Source organism: Glycine soja, chromosome 18, assembly GCF_004193775.1.
Source record: "Glycine soja cultivar W05 chromosome 18, ASM419377v2, whole genome shotgun sequence".
NCBI classification, from domain to species: Eukaryota; Viridiplantae; Streptophyta; class Magnoliopsida; order Fabales; family Fabaceae; genus Glycine; species Glycine soja.
Genome location: NC_041019.1, coordinates 16,441,754 through 16,453,788, shown reverse-complemented (window position 1 = coordinate 16,453,788; position 12,035 = coordinate 16,441,754).

The following is a 12,035-nucleotide window of genomic DNA, read 5'->3' as shown; positions in this document are numbered from 1 at the left end:
AAGATTAGTTTCCAAGTTGAACCTCACTATCATTCCCCACCCAAAACCTTATAAACTTCAATGGCTCAATGAGCAAGGGGAAATGATAGTTAACCAACAAGTGAAGGTACCTTTCTCCATTGGGACATATAAGGATGAAGTTAATTGTGATATAGTTCCCATGGAGGCAGGACATATTCTTTTAGGAAGGCCGTGGCAATTTGATAGGAAGATCATTTATAATGGCCTAACTAATGAGATTACCCTCACCCATCTTGGCACTAAATTTGTGTTGCATCCTCAAACACCTTCACAGGTGGCCAAAGATCAACTAACTATGAAAGATAAGAGGGATGAGGAAGAAAATTAGAAAAACAAAAGAAAAAGAAGGATAGTAAGGCCTTGTCTTCATAGGCCAGGGGGAAGGAAAAAGAGGGAAAGGATTCCTCCAAGAAGATTGTTAAGAAGGAAAATAATTTTGCAACAAAAGGTGATATTAAAAGAGCACTCCTTCTTAAACAATCTTTCTACCTTCTCCTATCAAGGGAAACATCCCTTAGCACTGCCACAATTCCTACATTTGAGACCTTACCCCCAAAGGTCCAAGAACTCTTACATGAATTTGGTGATATATTTCCCAAAGAGATACCCCCTGGGCTACCTCCTTTAAGGGGAATAGAACACCAAATAGATTTAGTCCCAGGAGCAAGCCTTCCTAATAGGCCAGCCTATAGGACTAACCCTCAGGAGACTAAGGAGATAGAGTCTCAGGTTAAAGAATTGGTGGAGAAGGGTTGGGTCCAAGAGAGCCTAAGCCCATGTGTTGTGCCAGTGTTGTTGGTGCCCAAAAAGGATGGTACGTGGAGAATGTGTACAGATTGCAGGGCCATCAACAACATCACTGTAAAGTATAGGCACCCCATTCCTAGACTTGATGATTTGCTTGATGAGTTGCATGGTGCCAATATCTTTTCAAAAATTGATCTTAAAAGTGGTTATCACCAAATCAGGATGAAAAAGGGTGATGAGTGGAAAACTGCTTTCAAGACCAAGTTTGGTTTGTATGAATGGCTAGTGATGCCTTTTGGGCTCACTAATGCACCAAGCACCTTTATGAGGCTTATGCATCATGTCTTAAGGGATTTCATAGGTAGATTTGTAGTTGTTTATTTTGATGATATTTTAGTGTATAGTAGGAGCCTAGATGATCACTTAGGACATCTCAGACAAGTTCTTTCAGTCCTTAGGAAAAACACCCTCTATGCAAATATAGAGAAGTGTACCTTTTGTGTAGATAATATAGTTTTCTTAGGTTTTGTAGTTGGTAGAAATGGGGTCCAAGTGGACCCTGAGAAAATCAAGGCCATCCAAGAATGGCCCACCCCAAAAAGTGTGGGAGATATTAGAAGCTTCCATGGGTTAGCAAGCTTCTATAGAAGGTCCGTTCCTAATTTCTCTACAATTGCATCACCTCTCAATGAGCTGGTGAAGAAGAATGTGGCATTTACCTGGGGTGAAAAACAAGAGCAAGCCTTTGCTTTGCTCAAAGAAAAGCTTACTAAGGCACCTGTTCTAGCTCTTCCTGACTTTTCTAAAACTTTTGAGCTAGAATGTGATGCCTCTGGAGTGGGAGTTGGAGCTGTATTGTTACAAGGTGGGCACCCTATTGCTTATTTTAGTGAAAAACTTCATAGTGCCACCCTCAACTACCCATTGAGTGTTTTGTTGGGAACCTTAAATGAGTCATCCAAACACTCTTAGGATCGCCTAGTTTGCATTTCTTGCACTTTAATTTCTTGCTTACTTCATAGCTTATCTTTTACCCTCCATTGTCAAACCACCTAGATAGCTTGCCTTTTACCAATTAGTTTTTACCTTATCTTTCACACCTCTTTTAGGTTTATTTTGGCTAGTTTCAACCATAGTTTCTTTTACCTTTTGTTTTCAAACCCCCAACAAGAAAGAACCATAACTTAGGAACCAACATGAGTCTTCATTCTTCATCTAGTGTAATGGTGAGGGTTCTACTCCTAAGGACCCCTTGTATAAGATATTAGATGAGTTGAGATCCCTTAAGTTGTGGAAAGAAAAACAAGAGAGAAAAGAAAAGGTAAAAAAAGAGTGGAAGAAATAAGTCAAGATGAAAGAGAGAAAATAAGAGAGGAAGAAAGAAGAAAAATAATGAAAGAAATGAAAAGAGAAAAACATGCCTCCTATAGTAGTCATGACTCTTGCAAGAGTTTAAGTGAAGAACTTAGCGACTATTATAGAGGGCGTCATAGTTCACATACTAAACATCACTCCAAAGAAGAGAAAAGGATAGAAGGCCTCAAGAGGTTAACATTAGCCTCCCATATTTCCACGGAAAAGATAATGTTGAGGCCTACTTAGATTGGGAAATGAAGGTTGAACAACTCTTTGCTTGCCATCATATTAGCGAAGAGAGAAAAGTTCCATTGGCTACCCTTAGCTTTCAAGGGTATGCCCTCTATTGGTGGACTTCCCTTGTTAAAGAACGAAGGATTCATGGGATCCTCCAGTAGAGTATTGGAATGATCTTAAGAGTGCCCTTAGGAAGAGGCACATTCCCTCCTTCTATGAAAGGGAGCTTATGGACAAGCTCCAAAGGCTTAGACAAGGGAGTATGAGTGTTGAAGAATATAGACAACAAATGGAACTACTCCTTTTAAGAGCTGGACTTAGGGAGGAGGAAAGAACAAGCATAGCTAGGTTCCTTAGTGGGCTCAATATGGAAGTGAGGGACAAGGTTGAACTCCTTCCATATAGGGACCTAGATGAGCTAGTCCAACTTTGTATAAGAGTGGAGCAACAACTTAAAAGAAAGCCTTCTTCAAAATCTTATGGCTCTCACTCTTATCCAAGGAAGGACCAAGCCCATGGAATTTTAGGGGCTGCACCTTCAAAACCCAAGGAAGATAAGGGTAAGACCATAGAGAAATACACCCCTAAGACTAGTTCCCAAGAAAGGACTAGCAACATTAAATGCTTCAAATGTCTTGGGAGAGGTCACATTGCCTCTCAATGCCCCACAAAGAAAACCATGATCATGAGGGGTCAAGACATTTATAGTAGTCAAGAGGAGACTACTTCTTGCCCTTCCTCTAGTGGAAGTGAAGATGAAGTAAGGGGTGAAGAGTCTAGTGAGGAAGTCTACCCCCATGAAGAAGGTGACCTCTTAATGGTTAGAAGGCTCCTTGGAGGTCAATCTTGTGATCTATCTCAATCCCAAAGAGAGAACATCTTTCATACAAGATGCAAAATTTTAGATAAAACTTGTTCTCTCATTGTGGATAGTGGATCTTGTTGCAATTGTTGTAGCACAAGATTAGTTTCCAAGTTGAACCTCACTATCATTCCCCACCCAAAACCTTATAAACTTCAATGGCTCAATGAGCAAGGGGAAATGATAGTTAACCAACAAGTGAAGGTACCTTTCTCCATTGGGACATATAAGGATGAAGTTAATTGTGATATAGTTCCCATGGAGGCAGGACATATTCTTTTAGGAAGGCCGTGGCAATTTGATAGGAAGATCATTTATAATGGCCTAACTAATGAGATTACCCTCACCCATCTTGGCACTAAATTTGTGTTGCATCCTCAAACACCTTCACAGGTGGCCAAAGATCAACTAACTATGAAAGATAAGAGGGATGAGGAAGAAAAATTAGAAAAACAAAAGAAAAAGAAGGATAGTAAGGCCTTGTCTTCATAGGCCAGGGGGAAGGAAAAAGAGGGAAAGGATTCCTCCAAGAAGATTGTTAAGAAGGAAAATAATTTTGCAACAAAAGGTGATATTAAAAGAGCACTCCTTCTTAAACAATCTTTCTACCTTCTCCTATCAAGGGAAACATCCCTTAGCACTGCCACAATTCCTACATTTGAGACCTTACCCCCAAAGGTCCAAGAACTCTTACATGAATTTGGTGATATATTTCCCAAAGAGATACCCCCTGGGCTACCTCCTTTAAGGGGAATAGAACACCAAATAGATTTAGTCCCAGGAGCAAGCCTTCCTAATAGGCCAGCCTATAGGACTAACCCTCAGGAGACTAAGGAGATAGAGTCTCAGGTTAAAGAATTGGTGGAGAAGGGTTGGGTCCAAGAGAGCCTAAGCCCATGTGTTGTGCCAGTGTTGTTGGTGCCCAAAAAGGATGGTACGTGGAGAATGTGTACAGATTGCAGGGCCATCAACAACATCACTGTAAAGTATAGGCACCCCATTCCTAGACTTGATGATTTGCTTGATGAGTTGCATGGTGCCAATATCTTTTCAAAAATTGATCTTAAAAGTGGTTATCACCAAATCAGGATGAAAAAGGGTGATGAGTGGAAAACTGCTTTCAAGACCAAGTTTGGTTTGTATGAATGGCTAGTGATGCCTTTTGGGCTCACTAATGCACCAAGCACCTTTATGAGGCTTATGCATCATGTCTTAAGGGATTTCATAGGTAGATTTGTAGTTGTTTATTTTGATGATATTTTAGTGTATAGTAGGAGCCTAGATGATCACTTAGGACATCTCAGACAAGTTCTTTCAGTCCTTAGGAAAAACACCCTCTATGCAAATATAGAGAAGTGTACCTTTTGTGTAGATAATATAGTTTTCTTAGGTTTTGTAGTTGGTAGAAATGGGGTCCAAGTGGACCCTGAGAAAATCAAGGCCATCCAAGAATGGCCCACCCCAAAAAGTGTGGGAGATATTAGAAGCTTCCATGGGTTAGCAAGCTTCTATAGAAGGTCCGTTCCTAATTTCTCTACAATTGCATCACCTCTCAATGAGCTGGTGAAGAAGAATGTGGCATTTACCTGGGGTGAAAAACAAGAGCAAGCCTTTGCTTTGCTCAAAGAAAAGCTTACTAAGGCACCTGTTCTAGCTCTTCCTGACTTTTCTAAAACTTTTGAGCTAGAATGTGATGCCTCTGGAGTGGGAGTTGGAGCTGTATTGTTACAAGGTGGGCACCCTATTGCTTATTTTAGTGAAAAACTTCATAGTGCCACCCTCAACTACCCCACCTATGATAAAGAGCTTTATGCCTTAATAAGAGCCCTCCAAACTTGGGAACATTACCTTGTTTCCAAGGAATTTGTCATTCATAGTGATCATCAATCACTTAAGTACATTAGAGGGCAAAGCAAGTTAAACAAGAGGCATGCAAAATGGTAGAGTAGCTAGAGCAATTTCCATATGTTATCAAATACAAAAAGGGAAAAACAAATGTGGTAGCTGATGCCCTCTCTAGGAGACACACATTGTTTTGCTCCCTAGGAGCTCAAATTTTAGGATTTGATAATATTAGGGACTTGTATGCTTTAGATGAACATTTCTCTCCCATTTATGAGAGTTGTGGGAAAAAGGCCCAAGATGGATTCTATTTGGCTGAGGGGTATTTGTTCAAAGAGGGAAAGCTTTGCATACCCCAAGGATCCATTAGGAAATTACTTGTGAAAGAGAGCCATGAGGGTGGGCTCATGGGCCACTTTGGGATAGACAAGACCCTTGTCTTACTCAAAGAAAAGTTTTATTGGCCCCATATGAAGAAAGATGTCCATAAGCATTGCACTAGGTGTGTGGCTTGTTTACAAGCCAAGTCTAGGGTGATGCCTCATGGGCTATACACACCCTTACCCATCCCATCTGCACCTTGGGTAGACATTAGTATGGACTTTGTCCTTGGGCTTCCTAGAACCCAAAGAGGTGTAGACTCTATCTTTGTGGTGGTGCATAGGTTTAGCAAGATGGCACACTTTATACCATGCCACAAGGTGGATGATGCTTCCCACATCTCAAAACTCTTTTTCAAGGAAGTTGTGAGACTCCATGGTTTGCCTAGGACCATTGTGTCAGATAGAGATGCTAAGTTCCTTAGCCACTTCTGGAAAACCTTATGGGCTAAGTTAGGAACTAAACTTCTTTTCTCTACCACTTGTCATCCACAAACTAATGGGCAAACAGAGGTAGTGAATAGGTCTTTATCCACCCTTTTAAGGGCTCTTCTGAAAGGCAACCATAAGTCTTGGGATGAGTATCTTCCTCATGTAGAATTTGCCTACAACAGGGGGGTTCATAGAACCACCAAGCAGTCCCCTTTTGAGGTTGTCTATGGGTTCAATCCCCTAACACCGTTAGACCTTATTCCCCTCCCACTGGACACTTCTTTTATACATAAAGAAGGGGAATCTAGGTCAGAATTTGTAAAGAAGATGCATGAGAGGGTTAAGAACCAAATAGAGAACCAAACAAAGGTGTATTCAACTAAAGGCAATAGAGGAAGAAAAGAGCTAGTTCTTAATGAGGGTGACTGGGTTTGGCTCCATCTTAGGAAGGATAGATTCCCTACTAAAAGGAAATCCAAGCTTAGCCCTAGAGGGGATGGACCTTTTCAGGTTTTGGAGAGGATCAATAACAATGCCTATAGGTTGGACCTCCCAGAAGAGTATGGAGTCAGCACCACTTTTAACATTTCTGATTTAACTCCTTTTGCAGGTGGAGCTGATATTGAGGAGGAGGAACTAACAGATTTGAGGTCAAATCCTCTTCAAGGGGAAGGGGATGATGCAATCCTCCCTAGGAAGGGACCAATCACTAGAACCATGAGCAAGAGGCTCCAAGAAGATTGGGCTAGAGCTGCTGAAGAAGGCCCTAGGGTTCTCATGAACCTTAGGGTAGATTTCTGAGCCCATGGGCCAAGGTTGGGTACAATTATCTTTGTACATATTAGACTAGGATGTCATTATATTTGGTCCTTGTATATAGGGCTCCATATTGTAGGTAGGGTACCCTAGAAATATAGGATTTTTCAGCCCTTGTATTTTTGGGCACCTAGACTAGTTTTTGTATTAGGGGTAGTTTTGTAATTTCACATGCACTAAGTGGATATTTGATGTGTGTGGTTGGAAATAAATTTAATTGAATTGGTAGAAGCCCAATCCAATTAAATTTTAGAGGGGGAGGTGAGCATTTGCTTACTACACCCCATTGCCACATCATATAGTCACACTTTGTGCATGTCCTTCATGCTTTTCATGCCTCATGACACCTAAGCACACTTAGTGGAGAATCTTGGAATTGATCTTGGATTAGTGGGCTGAACCATAACTAAAATTCACTAATCATAATTAGTGAAATTTTGGCTCCAAAGTTTGGCTCCACAAATTCAATTTCAAATTCAAGTGAAATTTGAATTTCTCTCCAATTTTGTGTGACACTTAGGCTATAAATAGAGGTCATGTGTGTGTATTTTTTTCAACTTTGATCATTTGAATATTAAACTTCAGATCTCAAAGCTCATTTAGAGCACAAAATTTCGTGCTCTTCTCTCCCTCTCCCTTCATTCATCTCCTTCTTCCTCCAAGCTCTTATCCATGGCCTCCTATGGTGGTGAGCTTCTTCTAGACTCATCTTCTCCTTGAAGTGACGTCTCCTCTCTCTCTTCCTTTCTCCATTCCGCTGCCATTCATCTTCCAAGAAGCAAAGGAATCCATTGATGAACAAGATCCTAGGCCTACAAGCTCCAATGGAGCTTGCATCATATTGCTTCCCAAATATTTAGATCTATGGCTTCAATGAATATCTGCATGCGGGTTTTCCAATAATGGTAACCCTCACCATTGAAAATGGGTGGTCTGTGAATGGAATTTCCTTCAGGAAACAAGGGATTTGAGGAGACCATTTATCTTGAAGTGGTTAGACTTTCTACAAGAAACCTGCTCTGATACCACTTGTTGGATCGAGTGGTCTCAGAATAATTAAGAATGGGGGGTTAAATTAATTATTCCTAAACCTTTACTAATTAAAAATTACTCTTCTAAGGCTTTTACTAAATTGTTAAGAGAATAAGGAGTAGAAGAGAAACTTAACAGAAAGTAAAAGCGGAAATTAAATGCATAGCGAAAAGTAAAAGAGTAGGGAAGAAGGAAACAAACACACAAGAGTTTTTATATTGGTTCAGCAACAACCTGTACCTACATCCAGTCCCCAAGTGACCTGCGGTCCTTGAGATTTCTTTCAAGCTTGTAAAAATCCTTTTACAAGCAAAGATCCACAAGGGATGTACCCTCCCTTGTTCTCTTTGAAACCCTAGTGGATGTACCCTCCACTAGAACTGATCCACAAGAGATGTACCCTCTCTTGTTCTCAGTCAAACCCAAGTAGATGTACCCTCTACTTGTACCACAAAGGATGCACCCTCCAATGTGTTAAGACAAAGATCTCAGGCTGTTAAACCTTTGATACTTTGTGAATGGGGATACAAAAGAATTCTCAGGCGGTTAGTCCTTTGAATACTTTTGTATAAAGGAATGGGAAGAATCAAAAGAATTCTCAGACTGTGTCGTTTTGAATTCTTTGACAAGGGAGAAGGGAGACACAAAAGAATTCAGGCGGTTAGTCCTTTGTTCTTTTGGAAAAAGGAGAAGAGAGACACAAAAAGAATTTAGGCGGTTAGTCCTTGGTGAATTCTTTTTGGCAAAGGGAGAAGAGATGAAAAGAATGAATAGCACAAGTTTTCAAGGTTTAGAAAACCAGAAAACTTCAGAAAACTTTTGGTACAAAGAAGAAGAAGAAGTTCAAAGAGATTTAAGTCTTGTAAAAGATTGATTGAATAAGTGTTCAAGATGCTTTCAAATGCAAAACAAAGCCTTTCTTTTATAGACTCTTCATGTCTGGTCAAGACAACCATTTAGAAGAGTTATAACTTTTAGAAAATCTTAAAGCCAATTTGAAAAAGTCAAAAACCATTTGAAGAGTTACATCTTTTGATTTACTCAGAAACAATCACTGGTAATCAATTACCAAATCAGTGTAATCGATTACACAAAGCTTTTATGTGAGAATATGTGACTCTTCACTTTTGAATTTTAATTTCAACGTTCAAAGGCACTGGTAATCGATTACCAAAACATTGTAATCAATTACAGCTTTTTGAAATTAATTGGAACGTTGTAAATTCAATTTAAAAACTTTTTCAAAACAATTTTGCTACTGGTAATCGATTACCAGAGAGTAAAAACTCTTTGGTAAACATGTTTTGAGAAAAATCATGTGCTACTCAATTTTTGAGAAAAACTTTTTATACTTATCTTGATTAAGCCTTCTCTTGAATCTTGAATCTTGATCTTGATTCTTGAGATCTTGAATCTTGATTCTTGACTCTTAACTTTCCTCTTGAGTCTTGAATTCTTCTTGATTCTATCTTGAGCTCTTGAATTGTTCTTGATTCTATCTTGATCACTTGAGTTGTTCTTTGATTGATCTTTGATTCACTTGAGTTGTTCTTTGATTGATCTTTGAGCTTTTTGTCATCACCTTTGTCATCATCTTTTTTTATCATCAAAACACCTTTGAATCACCTTTGATTCACCATGAAGCTTTGCTTCTACACTTCTTCTTCATCTTTTCACCTGAAACTGAAGTTGAACCACATTAATTCACAATGAAGGGAATATCTACTGAATAAAAACTAAACTAAACATAAAAATATGTACAAACCTACAAAAAGAACCATAAATTGGAGAAAAGACATAATTTTATAAAGCTTTTCAATACAAAAGTTAGTCGTAAATGACGACTAACAACATCCCTATAGTTAGGTTCCCTGACCCTAACTATGGTATAAAAAGTTGTATAATTATAATAAACTCCATTCACCTATCATGAGCTCTCTGTTAGTTCCTCTTTGCGTCGCTTAGAGACCTCTCTCGTTCATGTTTGTCAGTCCAAACACAATGTTCTATATATCAAATTGAAGGAAATTTAGTATAGATTTCAAAAACAAGGTTAGTAACAACATTCAGAGTCAATTACCCTTGTTAAAACATACAAGACTAAGGGGTGTTTCGCATTCTACTAAAAGGAGACGTCATTTTAAAATTCCGATAACACCAATGTGATTGAGGTTTAGCGAAGGTCACAAAAATAACATCAATTTTGTAAAAGGATAACTTTTATAACTTCTCATTTTTAAGGGTTTTGCAAAGAAAGTGAAAAAACACCCTATTACAGTACCCAAAACACAACAGACACTAAGAGAAGCTCAAACTAACTAGGAGAAAGGCTTAGAAATCAAGATTACCTTAGAGAAGCTATGAAATAAAGGATTGATGGATTGTTGTCCACCGAATCCTTGAGGTATATTCTACGGATTCCACTCCGATTAAAACGTTCCTCTTGGTGTGGTGGTTCGGCAGAAAGCAACGATAGCTCGCGGTGGCCACCAGTGACGTGGGTGATGGAGGAGGAGGTGTTAAGGCTTCGATGGGCATTTGGAGAGAAAAAGCATGAAAAATATGATTTTTCACGCTGAAGAACATATTTATAATCTGTAAATCTCACTTAACGGGCTTGTCTCGCTAAGCGGGAGTCCATTTTTGGTGCTAAGCGCGACAATTCATGCTTAGCGCAATTCCCTCTTGGGTTGGAATTACGCTTAACGTGCCTCTCGCGTTAAGCGAGAGATCAAAATTTCTTATCTTTCAAATCCCAATGTCAAACTATAGGGACTTGTGTTAGGAACCTACAGTCCAAATTTGAAGACAATCCAACGGTTAACGACTCCAAGATTGCGGTTTTACCATAATGGATTTACGTAAAATTTGAAATCTCAATTTCAATTTAGGTCAATCAAACTCCATATAACTCCACATCCACATCAAGCAAATCACACATGACTAATTCAAACCATTCCTCAACTTATTCAAGTCAATCATATAATCAAATAACACAATAAATACATTTAAACATCGATTTATAATTAGCGAAATTTTAGTGCATTACACTTCACATGTCCGCAGGCTATTCCCCTTGAACGAGTGAAGCCATCTTTTTAGTTCACCGGCCAAGGAGAAAGAGAATAGGTTGAGGTGGTTGACATCTTTTGGAACTCTCGCTATCTTTACCGTGTTGCAGATCTCGATGTATGTGGCAAGGTGCGCATATGGGTCTACATTTGGTAGGCCGTGGAAAAGATTCCCTTGAATTAGCTGGATGAGAGAATGTGAGTATGTAATATTGGTCGCTTGAACTTCTGGTCTAGCTATGCTGGTGAAGTACTGAGGGGTAACAGAACTAGAGTAATCCTCTAGCGTTACCCTCTGTGGACGGTCTTCTGCCATGATGTGTTCTCCAAAGTTGGGATGTGGATTGATCACAAGGAAGGTAGAGGATGATTCAGAGGATGAAGGTCCTTTCTCTCCTTGATTAGTCTACACCTCTTGTTGTTCTCTCATTCTCCTTGTGGTGTTGTTTCTTTTGCAAGTTGCTTCAATCTCCGGATTTAATGGGACAAGATCTTCCCCCGCAGATATATCTCGCATACAAGAAAGAAAACACTACCGTGCCTGTTATCAAAGAATTAAAATGAAGAGTGAATAAATAAAAATTAATATTTTGATTTTTTAAATTTAAAAAGAAATAAAAAAAAAGAAGTTAAAAGATAAAAATTGATTGCTTTAAAATCGGAATATGCAAACAACCAAGTACGAAGGACAAAGTCCTCGGCAATGGCGCCAAAAACTTGTTAACTCATTGGCAAGTGCATCAATTTGTCTCAAGTAGTAAAGTACTCAGAAGTCCAAGTGTCGAATCCACAGGGACTTTTTTCGTACTTGTGTTGGTGTATATCCCAATTTTTTAGCAAGAAAAGAATAGAAGAAATGAAGAATTGTAAATGTAAAATTTGGAGAAAGTCAAGAGTAAGAAAGATAAGGAATTTAAAATAGAAGATAAAGAGAGGTAGAAGATAAGATAAAGATTTAAAGTAAAAGATGATAAATATGGAAGATAAAGATGATGATAATGCGTTTGAATGCTTAAAGGTAAATTTAGAATTTAAAATATGTTGGGGCCTAGCATGCCTAACTACCTTTGATGCAATACTAACGTGTTTCTCTATTTATTGTTATTCCAATTTCCACTCACATCTACTGAGATACTCAACCCTGATCCCTCACAATGAAGAGTCTAATTTATCTATTCTCTCTCCTAAATCCCTTTATAGAGATAAAACAGTAAATTACATGAAGTTTGGAGATGTATG